Consider the following 12,778-nt stretch of genomic DNA (forward strand, 5'->3'; position numbering starts at 1 on the left):
CGTATCCCTATCAATACTTCTTTTTTTATTGTAGCCATCTTAGTGACTATGATATAATATCTGATTGTGGTTTCGATTTGCATTTCTCTGATGATTAGTGATACTGAGTATTTTTACATATGTTTATTGATTATTTGTATATCACCTTTGGAGAAATGTTTCCTCAGGTTCTTTACCCAGTTGTTGAACTTTAGTACTTCTTTATATATTTTACCTATTTAACCCTTATCTAGTATACAATTTGCAAATATTTTCTTGCATTCCATGGATTACCTTTTCACTCTGTTAATTGTGTCTTTTGCTGTACAGTCTTTAACTTTGATGTAGTTTTGTTGTCTAATCATGCTTTGCTGCCTCTGTTTTTGGTGTCATCTGTAAGAAATCATTGCCACATTACATGCATGAAGCTCACCCCCTATGTTTTCTCCTAGGAACTTATCATTGAAATACCCCCTCTTTCCTTTCTTATTTTAGTTATTTGAGTTTTCTCTCTCTTTTCTTAGTTAATCTAATGGCTTCTCAATTTTGTTGCCCTTTAAAAAAAAAGTCTTACAGACAATCCAATTAAAAAATGGGCTAAGATCTGAGCAGACACTTCTCCAAGGAGGACACACAGAGGGCCCAGAGACATATGAAAGGATGCTCAGCATCACTAGCCATCAGAGAGATGCAAATTGAAAGCACAATGAGATACTGTTTCACACTGGTCACAATGGCCATCATAATACACAAATCAACAAACAACAAGTGCTGGTGAGGTTGTGGAGAAAGGGAACCCTAGTGCACTGTTGGTGAGAATGCAGACTGGTACAGACAGTGTGGAAAACAGTATGGAATTACCTCAAAAAACTAAAGATGGAACTGCCTTTCCATCTAGTGATCCCACTGCTGGGACTATACCCTAAGAATCCTTAATCACCATTCGAAAGAACCTATGCACCCCAAGGTTCATAGTAGCACTATTTACAGTAGCCAAGTGCTGGAAGCAGACTAAGTGCCTATCAGTAGGTGAGTGGATCAAAAAACTCTGGTACATTTACACAACGGAATACTACACAGCAGAAAGAAAGAAGGAACTCCTACCCTTTGTAACAGCATGGATGGAACTGGAGAATATTATGCTAAGTGAAATAAGCCAGGTGGTAAAAGACAAATACCAGATGATCTCACCAACAAGTGGAACCTAATCAACAAAACAAACAAATGAGCAAAATAGAACCAGAGACTTGGGAATAAAGAACAAACTGATAGTGACCAGAGGGGTTGGGGGAGGGGTATAAACTGGGGAAGAAAGGGGAGGGGCAAGCAAAGGAACATGAATAGAGGACTCATGGGAACAGACAATGGGGGGACTGACTGACTGTGGGAGTGGGGGGACAGGGTAGGGGTGAGCAATGGGGGAAAAGGCGGGACAACTGTAACTGAACAACAATAAAAAAAGTCTGAACTTTGTTAATTTTTCTTCTCTTTTTTTCAGTTTCATTAATCTCCTCTCTACACTTTCTTATAGCCTTAGGATGGTAAATTTAATGGTTTTTATTATAATTTAAAAAAATTTAATATATGAAAGCAAGCAGATCAGTATATCTGGGGGAAGGAACAGGAGTGAGGGATTATGAAGGGCCATCAAGAAACTTGCAGCTGATGGCTTTTCTTGATTCGAGTGATAGTTTCACAGTCATAAACATATGTCAAAATTCATCTGATGGTACAGTTTGCATATGTACCATTTATTTTATGTCATTATACCTCAATAAAGCTACCAAACTGCAGATTTTCTGAAAATAAGTCAAATATTTTCTGACATGCATTATTGCAAGTGACTTTTTTTCTAAGTGTAGTCTATTAAAATTTTTTTAACTAAAAAGTCAGTATGAGTAAATTTGTTTCCTTTACATGTTTATAGCTCTCCAATTTTGATCCTGGTCTTCTAATATAATTCTGAGTCCATTACTCTTAGATTTCTTCAGAAAAGGCAGCACTATCAAGCGGCCGAAGTTCTTGAGCTCTATATTTTCATTCATTTTTCGAGTAGGCTCTTTCGTTATGCTTTCAGATAGCTGTTCATCCCATTGCAGGGTAAACGGAGGCAGTCTGGCTTCCTCACCTAGATGTCTGGGCAACTAAGGAAGGCAGTTTCCCATAACCTTTAGAATGGGCCTGATAAGTGGTGTTCTCATAGTCTTGAGACTGGGTCTGATAAATGGGTGTCATAACACAAAGTGGGCTTGCGCATGCGCAGAGTCTCGCTGTGCTATACAATATAGTCTGGGTCCCTGTCGGCTCTGTCTGCATGTAAGGGAGTAGGGGCTTCTCCCTGGGGACAAGCAGCTTGCAGCGTGAGTGGCTCTCCCATCTTCAATAAAGGCACGTCAGACACCCCACAGCTCTGTGACTTTTCTTCCGTCCGCCTGAATGTAAAGTGGACCTGTCGGCCTTCACAGGCTGCGACACCCACCAAAAGAGGTTTTATTTATGAAATAATATTGTTCTCCTACTGTTTTTGAGCAGGTAGCATTTATGACTTTACTGCAGATACTTCATACATTTAACTTTGGAGATTTATTTTTCAAGAACTTTTCAGAGGCTAATTGTGTTGTTGACATTATACAGTTTCAACCACAGATGTGACTACAGTTACAGTAGTACTTTAAAAAAGTCTAAAGCCCTTCTTTGTTAAAACAAACTGAACCCAAAACACTAATGTGTGCTATATAGTAGATAAAAGGTGTTGTAAGATAGCCAGACTTTGGTGCAATTTGGCATTTTTCTCTGTGATTCCTAATGATTACCAATTTAATCACAAGGTTATTTCCTTTTTTCCTTCTAAAACTAGAATTTCCTTCTTTTTTCATTTGGTTAATTGTCTTATGTATGTCACCATCTTGTACACAACACATGTAGCAACTCCAACTCAACTTAGTTACTTCATCTGCAGTTGAAATCTTAGGGGCTCCAGTCATCCCTGTTGAAGACTATGGCTGCAACGTAATTTATTTAGTATTTTCTTCAACAGAAATTTATTGAATGTGAAACTACGTTCCAGGTTCCTATACCAGAGACACAGTAGTAGCAAATGAGAAAAACATATTCAATCTATTGGAATTCACAGTCTAATTGGAAGACAGATATTGAACAAGCAATGATAAGATTGATGAGTAATAATAAAGGAAGTACGGGATGTTCACCATAGCAACATTTCTTTTTCCCGGGCTTCAGGAGGAAAAACCACCAGGTTAAAAAATGACCGTGTATTCCCTCCAACTCTGTGTTCCTGGCAACAAAGTTTTCACATAGGGAATATCTGTATTGGGAAATAAAAACAAGTTCTTATGACTAATTTTTTTCTTCCTTTTTAGGAAAGTTGAAACATCCTTCTTAGCAATAGGCATACTTCCAGCTTAGCTGCTGACTGGCTAAGACTAGGTATTTATAACAATTTTGTTAGTTTTTTCTTGGTGACTAAGCTGTTTTCCACATTTTATAGATACGCCTGCCTGGGAGATACATAGAAACTACCCTTAAAAAAAAAGACTGCATTTGAATGTTTTTAAATAATAATTAAGGCACTTGTTGCACTATACTACAAATTGGTTCCATGAGAGCCTTGAAGCAATTTTTTTTTTCCGTTTGTCTTAGATTTCTTGAAATACTGGGAACTCTGAGAGAAAGGGGTCTATTGATTTTAGGGCTATGTTTACAAGGCAAGAGTACAAAAATGTTTTTGGTATGAGAACCATTCGGTGGGCCTACAAGCACAGTTCAGCTTGGAAGAGAGTGAGTAAATGAACAACTTTGGCCTCTTCCACAGAATGCTTGGGTCCAACCTCAACCCCAGTGTCAACAGCAGTTGAAACAACAAAAAAAAAGGGTCAGATCTGGTTAAGAATACAAAAGAGAGATAAGATGCTTCCAAAAGGCTAACCTAGAATTATCTTTCAACTAGGGTTAAGTCAAACAGAAGACACATTGCATGTTTACATGCAGAATCCTATAGTATTTACGCCAGACACAGAATCCAAGCCCAACTGAGTGACTCTTTATCCATGTTTGTCACCCTAGTTCACAGAAGAAGAGAGAAGAGCTTTGGCACCTGCCACTTAAGTCTTCCCACAAGCCTCAGCTCCCTAACATCCCAGGTGTGCAGAGGTGGATGTGTCAGGCTAGATCCTGTTGGGTGTATAATTCTTTTGGCTGGCAAGGACAAAAAATTGTCCTGGCAATAAACCTGGGATAATCAATCAGGCAGCACACCTGTGTAAATGTTAGTATCTTATTGTAGGAAGAGTCCTAAACCTCAGGGAAAATCCCATCACCTCTTGGGTTTTCTTCTTCTTTGTTTTAATAGGCTAGATGAGAAGATTGCACATGGAAATCACTTGGAACAGTTGTTAAAAGTGGGCATTTCTAGCCCACCCCTGTAGATTCTGATTAGTAGTCTGGTGTGAGGACAGTGGTGGGGTGGGGGTGGGTAGGAGTTGGTTTAGAGATGGAAGTCTGGGACGACGACTGTTTTCTAAAAGCTCTACTGCTGATTCTGTGGGCAACCAGTTAAATTCTACTCTAAAACTCTCAGGATGATTTCAGGAAACCACAAAGTTCATGTTCCACGAGTAGCACACTAACATTGTACTATATGAAATCTCACAGTCTGTGCTGAAAATTCAGTATTTATTGCTCTTTTCTTGTACTTCCTGAAGATTAATCTGGGTGACCCCAGGATAATAAATAGTAATGATAATATTAATAATACCAAAATGTACTACATGCCAGGCACTGTCTTAAACACTTCATATGTCTTATAGTTCTGTTAACTATGAGATAGAATATTACTATTATCCCCATTTTACAGATGAGTACTAAACCAAGGCACAGAGAAGTCGAGTAACTTATACATGGTAACACAGATAAAGTGTACCAACTAGATTCAGGCTGGCTCAGGGGAACTTCCTAACTGAAGGAACCCAAGTAGCTTCCCTCTTAACATTGGGTGGCAGCATGGTTTTATTGGAAAAAGCCCAGGATTTTCTGTCAAACAAGTATTCCAATTCTGGTGCCACTACTCTTCAGCTGTGCGATCTTGGGCAACGTCACTTAGCCTTGTTAAATGTCCTAGTTACCTCAGGCTGCTGTAACAACATACCATAGAGTTGGTGTCTTCAACAACAGACATTGACTTCTCACAGATCTGGAGACTGAGATGTTCAAGGTCAAGATGCCAGCCAACTTGTTTCCTGGTGACAGACCATTTCTTGATTTGCAGAGAGCCATCTTCCTGTATGCTCATTGGACCCAGGAGTGGGGGTGCAGAGGGAGGGAGGGGGAGAAAGAGGAGTCTCTGGTCTCTTGCTCTTTTTATAAGGGCACTAATCCCACTGTGGGGGATCTACCCTCGTGACTCCTTCCAAACTGAATTACCTCCCAATGTCCCACTCTTGATTGTCACCACATTGAGAGTTAGGGCTTCAATATGTGAAATTTAGGGGGACATAAACATTCAATCCATAGCACTAAGCTTCCATTTCTTAATCTGCAAAATGTATATTACAACTATTTTTAATGTGTAAGAAAGGAATAAGATTTCTATAAGGGTTTTGCTCAGTCTTGTAATAAAACCAAAGTAAAGCATTAAAAAAAATTGGACTATGCATCAGCCACTGTTAAATAAAATCTAAAGAATACTCATTTATTCAGAACTATCATGTTTCCAGAACTATGCCAAATGCTTTTATGCATTGTATTCACTGAATCCTTCGTAACACCTTTATGAGGTAGGTGTTACTATCACTATATTATAGGGGAGAAAACCGAGAGGTTAAATATTTTCTTGAAGTCAGACCTGGTGAGTGGCAGAGCTGAGAAGGTATTCTCTGATATATTTCTTACTCTGTTAAGACAGGAATATTCATTATTTAAACATTTTTAATGAAATAAATCTAAATGAATATTTTTACCTAAGAGTTCTGATACAAGGAATGTTTGCTATGTGCCTCATGAGGTGAGAATTCAATACTTTCATCTTTATGATGCTCTTATTTTATGACTAAAAAGCAGATCCATGGGGAGGAGGAATTAGGAAGATACAGGCCAAAGGGTACGTAGTTCCAGTTATGCAAGATGAACACGTTCAGGAGATGTACTGCACAGCATAATGCACACAGTTAGCGATACCATTTTGTATACTTAAAACTTTGCTAATAAGGTAGATCTTATGTTAAATGTTCTGATCAAGAAGAAAGAGGGAGGCTGGGAGGACATTTTCAGAGGTGATGGTATGGTTTTGATGTTGCTTATGGTGACATGGGTGTATACTTATTTTCAGACTCACCGAGGCATGTAAATTAGATATGTACACCTACCTTTTCTGGTATGTCAATCATACATCAAAAAATCAAGATATATGATCTTACAGTGGGACAAAGGGCCCAAAAGGAGTCTAGGAGCCATGGCCACTCTTTTGCCTCCCTCTTCCTCCCGCCCTCCATGAGGACATCTATACCCAAGGCCAGTTTTGTGGGGAGAACTATAGCTCTGAAATTATTTGCCTGCGGGCAACATTCTTTCCCAGCGTTAGAATTCTTCCGTGTGTGAGCTGTCACCCAGTCCTCAGTTTTCTGTCTCTGATCCATCAAAGGGATGTCAGAGTATTTACACTCTCTCCTCTGGAAGAATTCTTCTGCGACCTTTTTCTACCTCCATGCAGCCCAGCCTGCAGACTGAATATCTCTGTTAAAGATAGGAAACCTTAGTTTTTTTTTTTAAGCCAATAAACACTGTGGGATGGAGTTTTCTTTTTAGGAGGAATCTCTAGATTTAAGAAAGTATTACTTCTAATATTTAAAAAGTGTATTGGTTATGAAATTCTTGGAAAACATATAAAACAGTATTGAAATTTTCTGAAGAAACAGCATAATCACAAAACCACACAAACTGGTATTAGAAACATAAGTACTGACAGAAAATCCTCTTTTCCAACATAACCGGACAAAGGAATATAACCGTGGAATCTCTGTTTGGCAAACTCCAAACACTTGGCTCCTCGAGGTAACCACTGGAAAGGCTGGAGGTCAAGGTCAGGGAGGTGCCACAGAGAAACCACACTATTCATCCAGCCAACTCCAGACAGCTAATCAATCACAAAGACAGAAGAATGAACATTAAGACTTCTAGAATTTAAAGAAGTTAACCCCAGGAATCTTGGCTCTGATGATGCAGCAACCCCTCAAGTTAATATTGACAAACCCAACCATTAGCCCGAGGAAGATAAGCCAAATATGTAGAGGCAGGGCGCAGCTGGATGGAGCCACTTAATGGAATAGGTCTTGGACAAGTTTCTACTGGAAATGGCCTGGCAGCAAATAGCATTTTGTGATAATTAAACAAGGGTTCTAATTCACAATAATTATGACCCAACACCAAGAAATGAACAGAAAAACTTTCTCATACATCTTTGTATTTTTACCTCATTCCTGACCTATCTTATCTTTCCAATGTATAATTTTTATTTGGTCCAGCTTTCCTTACCCACTTAGTTTCAATTTTTATTTAATTGTTATATGAATAACCTTAAATCCCGTAGAGAAATCAACAGGTCACTAAATAATTAAATAGTTATTAAGGCAATGACAGCCAGAAAATTTCTCTCTGTCCCACTTCTCTCTGTCTCTTAACAAAGACTGGTTGACAGGTGCTCTCAGGCCTGAAGTATCTGGCTGGACCCTTTATTCAGGACTCCTGGTAAACTGGGGTGGAAGAGTGATCAACAGTTAGGTTGATAATCTCCCTCTCTCCTCTTCTGCCCAAACTTTGCCTGTATAAATTGAACCTTTGGAATTTTATAATATACTAACGCTCTTAAAGAGAGTATTAATAATACTCTTTAAGGTTGACAGATTTATACTTATTGTAAGTAACATGAGCCTAAAGATGAACTAGAGATTTTTGCAAACACAAACAAAGCCTACTATTATTTTGGGAAAACAAAAACCAAAAATGACTCAGCTTTCATAATTAATTTCAAAAGACAACCATCAGAATAGTATTCCTTCCCAAAAGGAAGGAAAATTAAACATGCATATTTATATTTTAAAGGATTTGATAACTGCAAAGCAGACAAAAGTCCCACCACTTAAAATCTGAAGTTAATAGTCTGTTCAAAAATTTGGCTAGTTAATAAAACCCGTTTTCCTAAGCTTTCCCTGATATGCTGTAGTTGAGGGAAGAAGAGACTCCTCCCCATGCTGCCCCTCCCCCCCCCCCCCCATGCCGGAAGAGGCCGAGCTGGCCTCTCTCCTCCGTAATCCCTTTCCCAGGACAGCTACTTTGAATTTTGACAGCTACTTCTTTGGTTATTTCCTCCATATCTCTAAGAAATAAGCTTGTAATGTTATTCCTTGTTTGTTTAGGTTTGTTTCCAGTTTTAGATATTCTCCATTGATTTGCTAGCATAAAGGTGAGGATTAGATATTTTATCTCCTGCACTATTACCAAACCGCACTTGCAGACACTTCTCAGCTCTCCCTGCTCCTGTTTGAGATTTGTTGCAATTTTGATTGACTCGATGTTCAAGGTTAACATTCTTATGACTCTGTTGGCTATTCAGTGTTGAGTCGTATGGTAAACTTGGGTTACTGCACAACTTGTTTTCCTTCAGTTAAGAAATGTCTTGTTTTTTGTTTTTTGTTTTTTTTGCCTAGTTTTCTGGGTACACACTAATTTCTATGTACGCATGTCCAGCAGATGTTTCAATATCTTTTTGGTACATTTATTTGTATTGAGGATTATATCAATTTTATCTTCTTAAGTCTCTTCTGGAGTGTTTGGGTCTGCGTGAGTCCGGATGGGTGGCCCCCTTGCTTGCTGCACCATCCTGGCTGCCAGGGCTCCTGCTCCATTCCTCCTGTGCTGGCTTCCATTCTGTCCCGTAGAGCATGCCTCCCCTCTTACTGATGGACTCCATTGATTTGGTTGTACATGTCCTTCGGCATCTCTCTGAGAAAGCTGTGCGTGTGTGGAGGAGAGGTAAACTTTTTCACTGGAATATGGTTACCCTCACACTTAGGGGAAAAGTTGGCTAGATAATTATTATGAGTTAGAAATCATTTTCCTACAGAATTTTGAATGCATTGCTCCATTTTCCCCTAAATTCCTGTATTGCTGTTGAAAGCTTTCTGGTGATTCCTGTTACTTTGCATGTGATTTATTTTTTCCTCACCTCTCTGGAAAGTTATAGCATCTTCTGTTTCCTCCCTAGGTTCTGACATATCTCTTCAATGTGTCTTGGTGTGGGTCTGTTTTTGTTGTGTTGGACACTCAGTGAGCCCTTTCTCACTGGAACTGTATCCCCTGTAGTTTTCAGAAATCTTAAATCATTTCATTGATGAAATAATTGTTTTCCCTAGTTGTGTTTGATGAACTTCTCCTGGATTAGTCTTTTAAACTTGCTTTTGCTTTCTCTCCTATTTTTCATGTGCTTTTCTTATTCTCTTTCTGCAAGATTTCTTCTACTTTATCTCCTAATATACCAACTAAGTTTTCATTTCTACAACCATGCTTACATTTTCTTCTGTCAACTTTATTTTTTGGAAATTCCTTGTTCTTGTTTCATTAATTCAAAACCTTCTATTATCTTCTGTAGATTAACAGTGGTTACAAATATTTTTTTCCCTGTCAACCTAGTCATTGTTTCCTTCCAGTTGCCTTTTTCTATTTCTACATTTTATTCTGACATTTATGTGAGGCAATATCCTTTAATAATTCTTAATTATCTGATGATGATTAAGAGTGCTAGAGTAAGAGGGTGAGTGGGAACTCTCAGTGCATGGATGAGTTTCACTTATCTGTGATGTAGGTCAGCTCTTTGTCTTGGAACCTCTATTGTCTGTCTTGAGCTGTTTCTTCTTGGGCTGTTCATCTTCCTGGTAAAGCACTTCTAGTCTCCTGTGCGGGCTGTGAAGAGGTGGCTGTTTGTACTCTGGAAGTCAGTTGGGAGAGGAGGCCAGGGGGCGGGCAGGCTGAGGAGGTCAGCACCCAGTGTGCACACTCAACTCTCCCTGTTTAGGGAACAGTTCTGCTGTCCTTGACTGGGTTCCACAGGCCAGAGATTTCCAAGTTTCCCTGACCGAGAAAACACATTTCCGGTCATCTGCTGGGATGGGAAGAGGCTGTTTGTTACCCAACTGTGTAGGGAGAACCAAGGCGTTGAGGAATCTAAGTACATCTTCCAACCAATTCTGTCTACTATCTCCCTGTCACCCTCCTCTTCCAGGGTCCCTGGTGTTTTCCATACCTGGGATTTGGGCCAACCACAGCAGTGGAAATTAGATTTATTCTCAGCTGCTCCTGCTGCTGACTTAGGGTTTGGCTTTTTTCAGGTCTGCTAAGTTAATTTCTATTTGACCATCTACTTGCCTGCTTCAGAAGTGTTGTCCTCGTCATACCTTCCTGTGGTCTTATGCCTTAAAACAAATCTCTTTGGTGTAGTTTCAGGGGGGTTTGGAAGAAGGAAGATTAGATGGTATTTTCCAGCTTCATCTTTACCTGGAAGTCACTGCATTTGAGTTTTTGTCTATACAGACTTTGGAGTATTTAGCATGTTATACATGTTCAGTGATTTATGGGCCTTTTGACATTTCTGATAATATTTTATAAAAATCCGATCACACTGAGTAGTCTTAACACAGTTATTGTAGTAACCCAATAGTTTACAAACTTGAATAATGTTCTAATCCTATTTAAGCAAGAAATACAATCTATAGACTCTGGCATGGTTACATTATTTTTACATTACTAAAATGTTTACAAAATAATTATAGACTATACATATAGCTCTTATACATTTATTTAAGCAAAGCAAAAAAGTAACTTATGACAAAATCACATATTTCATTCAAATTACCAGTTAACAACATAAATTTAATGTGACAGATGCTATTTTAATGCAACTAAATTGCTACTCTAAATATCAATATGGCATTAAGGCTGTATCATGGGTTCTGTGAAGTCCACTACCATATGCTACCATGTGTTGCAGGAGAAACAAACTCACCCATCTCTCTGAATTTGAAATACAAGGGACCTTTATTTAGATAGGAAGATTTGTTACCATATGGGCATCATTTATCAAGAATGCATCTTCAACCTATTGAGCCTGTGTTTGTCCAACAAACAAAATAACCCTTCACGATGCTAAGGGTTTCACAAATGCAGATGAGAATGTGCCCTCATTCTCTGAGGAAAGCTCTGGCTGTGTACAGGAGTTGACTGGTGCCCATTGTAGGTCCTTAGATCTCTGGGGCACCTAGTTGGCAGAGGTGACTGCTGTGTCAAAGCAGGAGCACAGTATGTACCTGTGTAGAGTTACAGAAATAAAAAACCATCTTTTTCTCACCTTATTTTGCAAATAGCAGATACTGAATAAAGGTGCTTATAGGAGGAAGGCTACATTTGATGTGACGTAATTTCATTGCAATGCAGGGAGCCACTAGTTTGAGGTCTGTAGTGACCGCATGCCAAAAAGCAGTCTGTCCTAATTTTGTAAACCAAAATAGTTCATCAAAATAATCAATAGTTAAAGTTACACGAACAATACCAGTAAACTACCCAAATATGTTACCCTCTTACTGTGACTGGATCTTTGGGCTCTTCCTCAGGTCCATGTAGCCCCCAAGATATGCAGGGCAGAGCCATGACAACCAGTGTCCTTTAACGCCATTCATCTGCTAAGACTTAACTCAGGTGTCATTTCTTGACACTCGCCCTGCCCCCACCCCTTTGTCCTTGTTGTCCTCATATTGGGGTATGTATTCCTCTTCTGGCTCATGTTATGTCTTGGTGATACTGATTTAGCCATATTAATTTATAATTGTCTATCTGTATGTTGGTTTCTCTCCCTAGACAATGAGCTTTTTGAAGACAGCCACTGTGGCTTACTTTATATTATTCTATATTATACATGCTATGTATTACTATAAATTGTTATTTCCTTATATTGTTTTTATATATTATTACTTATGATAATTTATTATTTTTATTGTTATTATAATGGGAGTTCCAGGAATGCTTTCAATAAACTAACAAATGATCACAAAATAGCAGCAGATCCCTTTTTTTAAATTAAGTGTATTGGGCTGACGTTGGTTAATAAGATTGTGTAGGTTTCAAGTGTACATCCATTTATTGCATTGTGTACCCACCACTAAAGTCAAATCATCTTCTGTCACCATATCTTTGGCTCCCTTGACCCTTTACAAGTCTCCCACCCCTTTCTCTCTGGTAACCACCATCCTGGTCTCTGTGTCTAGCAGTTTGAGTTTTATATCCCATATATGAGTGAAATTATATGGTTCTTGGCTTTTTCTGACTGACTTATTTTGCTTAGCATAATATTCTCAAGGCCCATCTATGTTGTCACAAATAGCAGTATTTTATCCTTTCTATGGTCGAGTAGTATTACATCATGTATATGTACCGTATCTTCTTTATCCAATCCTCTGTCAAAGGAGGCTTTTGTTGTTTCCGTGTCTTGGCTACCGATAATAGTGCTGCAATGAAGATAGAGGTGCACATATCTTTGCAAATAAATGTTTTCAAATTTTTTTGGGTACACAGAGGAGAGGTTTGCTGAGTCATATGCTAACTCTATTCCTAATTTTTTGAGGAACTCCCACACTGTTTTCTATAGTGGCTGTACCAATTTACTTTCCCACCAGCAGAGAATGAGAGTTCCTTTTTCTCCACAGCCTCTCTGATACTTATTACCTGTCTTCTTGATAATAGC

Source organism: Phyllostomus hastatus, unplaced genomic scaffold (assembly GCF_019186645.2).
Source record: "Phyllostomus hastatus isolate PE091 unplaced genomic scaffold, TTU_PhHast_1.1 phas_contig_40, whole genome shotgun sequence".
NCBI lineage: Eukaryota > Metazoa > Chordata > Mammalia > Chiroptera > Phyllostomidae > Phyllostomus > Phyllostomus hastatus.